Raw genomic sequence first — 8,804 nt, 5'->3', positions numbered from 1 at the left:
CGTACTTTTACACTCCTTCACATCTCTGAGCTCTGCACCGGGGAGCTGCTCGCATGTTGTTACATTGTACGGGTGTGCAAGAGAGCAATTTCACTCAGCCTAACAAGTTGTGGCAGGATTTTTTGGTGTGGCACTGCAAATACACCCACTCTGTAGGTCTTAGTTTGTTGCCTTTTTATGTATGTGTCCTTGCGGGTGTGTGTGTACAGGTTGAGACACGGGCATCTAAACACAGCCTGTTTACCCACAGCTGTGTTGAGCAACAGCTCAGAGATGTTTCTACCCCGAGGCCAGACAGTGGCTGCAGAAAACAAGAAACGCAGATCAGCATGTGTCACTGCAGACGAGTCTGATTCACGACTGTATCGTCAGCACGAGCGCCTTCAGCAGTCGCCAGTTTTATAATAATTTTACAGCCTGCGTCTGACTTTTCAGAATGAATGATGTGAAGTGGGTTTGGACTAGATGACGATGTGACTTTTTGAGGGTGAAGGGGTTCAAGTGGTTTTCATTTTGGATCGTTGAGCTGAGAAAATGCAGTCAGGAAAAATGTGAGGAATTTGCTCCGTCATGTCAGGGGAGGTGTTCGACAAACCTCCAGCCCCACGTGCAACCGTGAAAAAATAGGACACGAAACTGTCTTTGGGCACTTCCACTGTCAGATGACCTGGAGGGGGTATGGAGACGGATACGTGCATGTTGAGTCACGGGACTCATCTCCTAATATGGCCGCCCACTTTACATGACACGGCAGAGCCAGGAAGGAAGAGGAAGTTCAAAGGTCAGCACTTCATCGGAGAGGTCACGTCAGAGCGAAGGTGGAAAAAAACACGATGTGTCGGAGCGGAGGGAGGCAGAGAGAAGGTGAGTGAGGGATTAGGTGAATGAGCGAAACTGAGTTTGAATGATGGGGAAAGAATGTGAGCAAATGAGACAGGAACTAGAACAGAGACGAGACAAAACCACTGAGCGATGAATTCCTACTTGATTTCCACCCACTGTTTCCAACGCTAGTGGCGTTAATAGGTAGAATTCCTTCCACTGATAAAAAAAAAAGTTACAACTAGTATGCATCGTCTCTGTAGGTTTTAATTAGTTGCCAAATAAAAAGTCCAGCCGATTCCTTATAAACCAAAGCAGTTTAAAGGTGTACAGGCTCATTTGCTATGGTCCCACTAATTCATTCATATACACCACTCTTTTGCAAAACTAGTTCTACATTTTTCAGAAAACTAGTTCAACAACAGTCTGTCGTATTCATCAGCCTGCATGTAAATTCTGTAGATCCACACAGATTATTAGTTTAATAACACTAAACAATCAGCTGAGTCATCTGTATGTGTGAAGAAAGTCCATGTGTCTGTTCATTTTGTTGAGTTTATCTCGCAGGAGGAAGAATGAACGTCACCACACAGAAGATCTCCTGACCATCCTCCACCAGGATGCTTGGGAAGTTGGAAACACATGTAAGGCATTGACGCTGCACAACGACCCACACAGACAGCAGTTTTTTGCCCCTGGAGAGGCGCCAAGTCAAGATGTTGTTTGTCACCAGAGTGCAGTAAACCGTCCTCCACACTGAATCCTCTGACCTCTGGGGAATGGGCAGCTCGTGAATAACTTTACAGCCTCCTGCTCGCACAGAACTTCCCTCCGACTGGAGCCGAGTCTAGTCGTCCTTTAGGGCTGAGAGAGAAAAGGAGGAATGAGGCCATGATAATGCTGATTGCTTTTGACACAGGCACTGAAAGTGATTATAGATCCACAGTGCTGCGTGTAACACTGTACCCAGTGAGTGAGAAGAATTTGGCAAGGCTTCAGTGAATCCACTCCAAACCAGAGCTTAAAAAAGACCCCAAACTAGTTTGAAGTAGTATGAAAACAAATAAATTCACCTTTAAGGTTTTAAAAAGGTTGAATGCAAAATAAATAAATAAAATAAGATAGTTTGCTTGTGACTCTCTCGGAACCACACCAATTTCAATAATTGTGTTTTGCGTAATGAAAGCTCAAATGATCGGTAATTAGTATCACTTTAAGTTTTTATGGCAGCCTCTCAAAATAAAGGTTCCTCATATTGCCTAAAGAAAGAGCGAACGTGCAAACATGAACGGGAACACACACACACACACACACACACACACACACACACTGAAGCTTGGGGAATTTCTTCAATAGCAGTCGGGCCAAAGCTCTCATGGGTGGTCCACGCTTGTCATTATATCCCTGCAGGCAAGGAGGCAAGCACAAAGCACCATGGGAAACACAAGCCTCCCTGATGGCAGAGCACTAGAGGTGCTGTCGGTGTGGCGGGAGACAAGTCATGAACTCTGAGCGAAACACAAATCATTTGGAGATGGGGTGTTTTAAAGGCCTGCAGCGGAGGAGAGGAAGCTCCACGGTGAAAATATATTGAAGAGAATAAATCCTGTGTCAACAAAGAGGAAGTCCCGGCTTGTTTGTTTTTCCTCCGACCTGGTCTGAATCGCAACCAGCCTAATCTCCGCGTAATAAATATTGTGTTACTGCGGTGAGCTGCTGTCATGTCGACATCAATCTGAAATCGGTGCATTTGATTTGGTGCGTTGGGCTACCTATGTACTACTTACGCTCAGATCCAAACCACAGGCCTGAGCAAACACACTGAGCAAACATGCAGGGCTGTTGTCAGGAGAATGAGGCTTGTTTATGCTTCAAAAGCACAGAGAGCAGGGTGTAGAGATGAATGCTCCTGAATGGAGATGAATGGGACAAGAAACATAAACAGCTGTTATCTGGCCGTCCTCTCCCCCCTACTCTGACCTTTTCTTGTCTTCCTGCGCTCGCTCACTTGGCTGCCTCTGCTCCCCTGGTGAACCCGGCTCTCCCTGTGGCCACTGTACACCTTGTTTAGTCAACAGATAATACTAAGAATCGACACTCTGACACAAAGCACAGATTTTATCTCTGCCCGCATTTCTTTTTTCTCAGGGTGGATATTACTGACACTCCCGCGTCCCTGGTATTTGTCTGACAAACCTGTGACTCATGTGCACCAGCCATAACTGGAACAGAGACTGAGTATTGACTGTCTGTGCACGGAGTCGATTAATTTGACAGCATGTGTTTTTCAAATTGTCTCTGTATATTTGTCCTTGCAGAATATAGATCCACAAAAGTATAGATAAAGAGCCATACATTCAATCTGTGTCACAGGGTACGTCAGCAAACAGAGTCACTCGCATCTCCGACTGTTACACATTACACAAAAGCCATTACTGTGTTTACCTATTGACTGTTCACACAAACTTGAGAGGAAGTGAAAATGTCATAGGAAGCGGCGGGCAGGTGAATCACTGATTACAGCTGAGAGTGGATGAGCTGCTAGCATGCAAGGCCAACAGCTGTGGAGCCTCAGGGGAGTCACAGTAAGAAGGTCACAGAATCCGCAGACAAGCAACACACCAACTAATCAGGTCAGTTTAGAAACTAAAGGACACATGTTTTGGAAAATGCTCTCCAATAGGGAAAAAAAAAAAAAAAAAGAGCTTTATTAAGCAGAGCAGAGCCCCGTTTCTGACTTCTTTCTAATACAGTGCCAGTGATACAGAAGTTTACAAGACAAAAAATAAATAAATAAAAAAAACATCAAAATCTTCTATTTCCCTGAACCCTGGATACATAGGACATAATACATTCTCAATACAATTAAATTACTTGAGGAAATGTAACACAGATATATATTACCCTGTTTGAACAAGATACAAGTTCAGGCAAGAAAACCACTTAGGTGTAGGGAAAGATCGGGATTTGGGTTAAGATAGATAGCCCTCACTGCCACAGTTAGAACACTCATTTAAGCATATTATGGTGAAGTGGACAAGTTCAGTTTGGAAACGGGAAGGGAACAGAGTCTGATGTTTACATGACCTTTCCATCCGCCCCGATCTCCTCCGTAGACAATGCCACAATGAATAAAGTATGGGTAGCAACACATTAATCCTAAACACAGAAATCTGTTTCCTTTTGCTAACCACCTGCGTGAACCGCCTGATATTTCACTAGACACTTGAGTGAATAACCAGGCTGAAATAACACTGAATTATATCTGTATGCAATTCTCCATTCAATTCTGCATGTTGCTCCAAACTTTTAAATGCCACATTTAAAGTAATATTTCACTTCATCATCAACTAAAGATGTAAATAAATTCTATAATTTGTATATGATCACAAGCTTCTCAATAATGCAAATGAAAATAAAATAATATCACATTAATCCAGTGACGCATTTCATAGACAGCCACAAAGAACGGCTTTTCAGTACCGTCATGGTGATTACAGGAAGCGTTAGAAGCTCTCTATTAGAAAGTAGAGAGAACACAGATGTTTGAATGGAACAAAAAGCACATTATAACCGACAGTGTAAACACTGACCAACAACAATAGAATCAGAAGCTGCCTGTGTTTTTTGTCAATCAGTACAAGACATTTAATGGCTCTGGTTACCCCCTGTGGTCAGTCCATCCAAATAATTAGAAATACATATTTTGTGGTTTGTTCGAAGGTATCTGGCCGTCATCCATGAATGTCTTGGTTTTGGCTCGGTTTAAGATGTGCAGAGATTTGTGCCTCGAGCTTAATGCAGCATTAAATAGAATTTCAACTGTGGTCTTCAGCTAAAGCAGCATCTCTAGGAAGAACAGCAGCACTTTGGGTTTGATACCAACAGTATAAAGGAAGAGATAATAGAGTAAGTATTCTTCATAGTAAAAGAGGGAGTTGTAGGGTGAGGACTGAATTTTCCAAACATGGAGCATCTGCACACATTAAAACCAGATGCATCCAGGCTCCAGAGAAGTGAGGTGCATTATGGATTGAAGCTGAGGTGTAGATGGCATATTTGAAATCTGCCAGGCTCATCCATCGTCTAGTCAGATGGGTGTTCATAACCTCTTTTCAAAGAGGCCACAGGGAGAACAGCAGAGCCTGTGTGAATACAAGCAGCTAGTGTTTTTGTGTACATTGTGTGGAGGGCAGACTGGTGAATGGTCACCTATCTGCGAGATGGAGAAGATTCATGGATGGGAGTCTGAAGAAGAGCGTTGTGCGTGGAAACCACAGTGACGTCCCCGACATCTCAAAACAACCTCCACGCCAGGACCGGCCCCTCTGTGGTTTGTTTACATTAGCGCTATTCCAGACAGCAGGTGCACACGCCAACGTGCACGCCGAACTGCACGCCTCCAGAAAATATGCGTACCCTCAGAGTGAAAGTACAGACTTGAAGAATTGCTCATCGGGCTGAAATGAGTGTACTTCTTTCTGTCTGACTGTCTGTCTGTGTGTTTGTCTCTCCCGTTCTGCAACACGCAGAAAACAGACACACCTGTACTGAACGCCCTCCCTGTTTTCTCCCGACCCACTTCGCACAGCTGGCTTGGCAAGATTGTGCGAACGCAGAAAAAGTGAGCCAGACATATCCGCGGCTCAAGAATGCATGAGAGACTGACTACGCTTATGCATACAAACATGTTTGCGTTCTTATGTTTTCTCTGTGCGTGTGTACGTGCGGCAGGATGTGAAGAACTGCACTATGAAAGGAGAGAATGATGAAGCACAAAAAATGAATCATCAGCAGACAGCTTGGCTATCCTTCCCCCTCTGTGTCCGTCTAAACCTCCTGGGATCCAGAAGATCTCAGGAACAGGACCCTGATTGCTGAACTCTTCAATCAACTCCCACACGATGGGGGCGGCCGCTTGGCCAAATGGTAAAGGTGTCTGTTCAGTAACATCCAGGATCAACCATCCGTAATGGAAAGGTCATAGGTTTGATATAGAGTGTCAAAGCAGCTTTCCTGGATGAATGAGAAGGCTAAAACAGGTATGCAGTCAGCCACTGCCAAAATCAATGATCAGTCTTTCAAAGAATTATTCATCTCTCAGAACAAGTGACGAGTGAGGGAACATGGTGAAAACATTAAGCAGGCTTGGTAAGAGTGCGACATGTTTCTCGTTAGTTTGTGCAGAACTGTGACCAACTTAGAGTTTAACTGACTCCATCTTTACACCAAACTTGCAAAATCAAACAAACAGTGGACACAGAAGTAACTAGGGAGCGTTACTAAAGCTGTCTGTGTGTCAGAAATTAAGTTGTCACGTCTGAGCCAAATGGCGTCCTCAGGAAAGATGTGAAGATGTGAAAGAGAAATTGCATATTTAAGTCTACACATGTCCAACATATGCTCAAAGAGGACCCGGAGGTTTGAATGGTAGAAAAATCACATTATAACAGTCACTGTAAACACTGACACAACAGCCATAGAATCACAGTCTAGTAACATTCAGTGCAAGACATTTAATGGCACTAGTTACCCCCTGTGGTCAGATCATCCAAATAATAAAAATACATATTTTGTGGTTGGGTCAAAGGCCATCATCCATGAATGTCTTGGTTTTGGCTCGGTTTAAGATGTGCAGAGATTTGTGCCTCCAGCTTAAGGCAGCATTAAATAGAATTTCAACTGTGGTCCTCACACAGGTCTTTAGCGTCTCTAGGAGAAACAGCAGCACTTTAGGTTTAATACTAACCTGACCCTTTAATGCGCCCATTCATAGCAGAGTGAATATATGAAGAACCAACCTACGGGGAAAATACCAAAATAAACTTCCAGTATGGTCACTTTGGTCATTTTCAGAGCTCCTCGGGTTCTCCTTCAGTGCAGCTGCAATTGAGCAACTCTTCCCTTCGGCATGCTCACAGACATGCCTACTCCCACAAACACGCTCATCATCTGTGTCCCAGTGTCTTACAGCTAATCTGTACCAGATCTCCACGCTAATCCCCCAAATGCCTGAGGATCAGTGTGATGGGTTCTTTAAGATGGACATGATGACACAAAAGCACACCTGATGCGGGGAACGCCAGTAAAACTTTGCTCCGCAGCTTCCTGCTGTGGCTTACAAACAATAACACAGAGGAGGGAAAACAATTCTCAGCAAACACGATTACAGCTGCACAAGCTTAAGAGGCATGCCATTAAGTATATCTTCCAGACAACAAAGGCAGGGTTATCAGAGTTTTTATGAGAGCTGAAAAAAACAAAAAAACATCACGCATGATTTCCTGGCAATCTGTGGTAATCACCATGGAGAGCTGGTGGACCATCAAAGATACAATCAGCCACTTAAGACACACAGTTCTCTCTGTGCAGCTCTTATTTATGCTCTGATTTCTCTTTTGGCTGAGCTGCCGTTGGTAAGAGTAACAGCATGAATAGAGAGAACAGACATTTTTGTGGAAAGGACCATCAACAGGGATTCAATTCTTTCTCCTCTTCCATGCCATGATGGCTGCTGTCGGCCCATTTGTTCACTCAAGTCTGCTTTGTCTGCTCTCTGTGTGTGTCTGTGTTTGCAGCTCATTTGGTTACTGGTGGATGGAGTATTCCCAGCCGTCTCCACCCAGTCCTGAAATGTACCAGGCAGGAGAGTTACACACAAAGACACACACACACAGGTCTTATGGAAATAAATAACCACAGAAATCCTTCAATAATTCCTTTACTGACAAAACATATTCCAAACCCCAAAAAACTGCTCAGCAAAGGCTGCCGATTGACTATTTCTTGACAGCAACTAAATAAGACTATCAAGATCATGTCATCAGGGTGTACAATTGCATCTTAATAACTCTCTGGAGCACTTTTGGATCATTTGTGGGAGACCTTGCCTGGATAACTTTCCATGTTGGAGGTTCTAGGTTTAAATCCGAAAAACTATTTAGTTAAGAGATTACTTTGTAACGGTGAGATCATCTCAAAGCATGTGTAAAAAAAAAGAAAAAAGAAAACAAAAGGAAAGTCAACATCAGCGCATTAGGTGTTAAGGCACACAGAGCTAAGATTCACCTTTATGCAGATGATGCAGTTGTATGTACCTGTGGAGATTCTTGCTCAGATGCGCATCATAAAAACGTTTTATATTCTCTCTAGATGTCTTTTACTTCTCCACCTCTTTGCTGTTCATTATTATGGTGGTTTGTTTTTTCACAAAGGTGAATTTAAAAAATAAATGTCTTTCTACTGTGACCACAATTCAGTTGAGAGACAACTTTCTAACTTTAAGATCAACTTGTGTTAAAAGGCAAAAAAGGAGTCATCATCAACATTTTAGGTGTTATGGCACATGAAACTAATATTCACCATGACGTAGATGATGCAGTTTTGTGTATATGTGGAGCCTTGTTCTCTTTAGATGCAGATGTAGACTCTTTACTGCTCATGATCATGATTTCTGGAGACCACTTCATTCTTCTTTGACCTCTATGAAATATCTTTTTACATATTTCTCATAGTGATTCAAGTCAAAAACAAAAAGTTCATCCTAGTGTTTGCTCTAGAGAAAAACCTGCAAGGTTGTCAATAATTAAAAATGTCATAATTTCAGCATGTTTGGAAATGTTATACTCACAAAGTAATTACAAATTCTGTCAATTGGCAGCACACGTTTTGACTAATTCATGAGAACAGTCAAAGTAATTATTAACTGCTCTGGAGAAAGTAATATGGTCAATTCTTAATTAACTTTAACTGAGAGCCAAAACCTTCACATCATGAGCAACGACTAATTAATAACTTACTGCTGGTGCTTTTAATGAATGCTGAATTCAGCCAGGAGAACTTTTCTGTACAGCAGGAGCGAGGAGGACGTGCTCGCCCCTGTCGGTTGTACATGGAAGTGATCCAGATCATGAGGGCTGGACTGGATCCAGGTGCGAAAAAAAAGCCTGGCAGGATCATTAAGAGGGAGCTCTCCACTCGAG

At 43.0% G+C, this 8,804-nt stretch overlaps 1 long non-coding RNA gene across 2 annotated transcripts; it reads left to right on the top strand.

Annotated features, from left to right (window-relative positions):
* The first annotated feature begins 456 nt into the window (after nt 1–456).
* LOC125012464 lies at nt 457–3,505 on the top strand. 2 transcript variants are annotated; one of them, XR_007113280.1, is made up of 3 exons: nt 457–864; nt 1,390–1,466; nt 2,233–3,505. It is a non-coding gene; the product is annotated as an uncharacterized LOC125012464 (long non-coding RNA). The 2 variants fall into 2 exon arrangements; XR_007113279.1 differs by having other exon boundaries at nt 1,390–3,505.
* Nucleotides 3,506–8,804: the final 5,299 nt, after the last annotated feature.

The sequence above is a fragment of the Mugil cephalus genome, chromosome 8, assembly GCF_022458985.1.
Source record: "Mugil cephalus isolate CIBA_MC_2020 chromosome 8, CIBA_Mcephalus_1.1, whole genome shotgun sequence".
In the NCBI taxonomy this organism is placed as follows: domain Eukaryota; kingdom Metazoa; phylum Chordata; class Actinopteri; order Mugiliformes; family Mugilidae; genus Mugil; species Mugil cephalus.
Note: the sequence above shows the minus strand (reverse complement) of the source record. Positions and strands in the feature narration are given on the sequence as shown.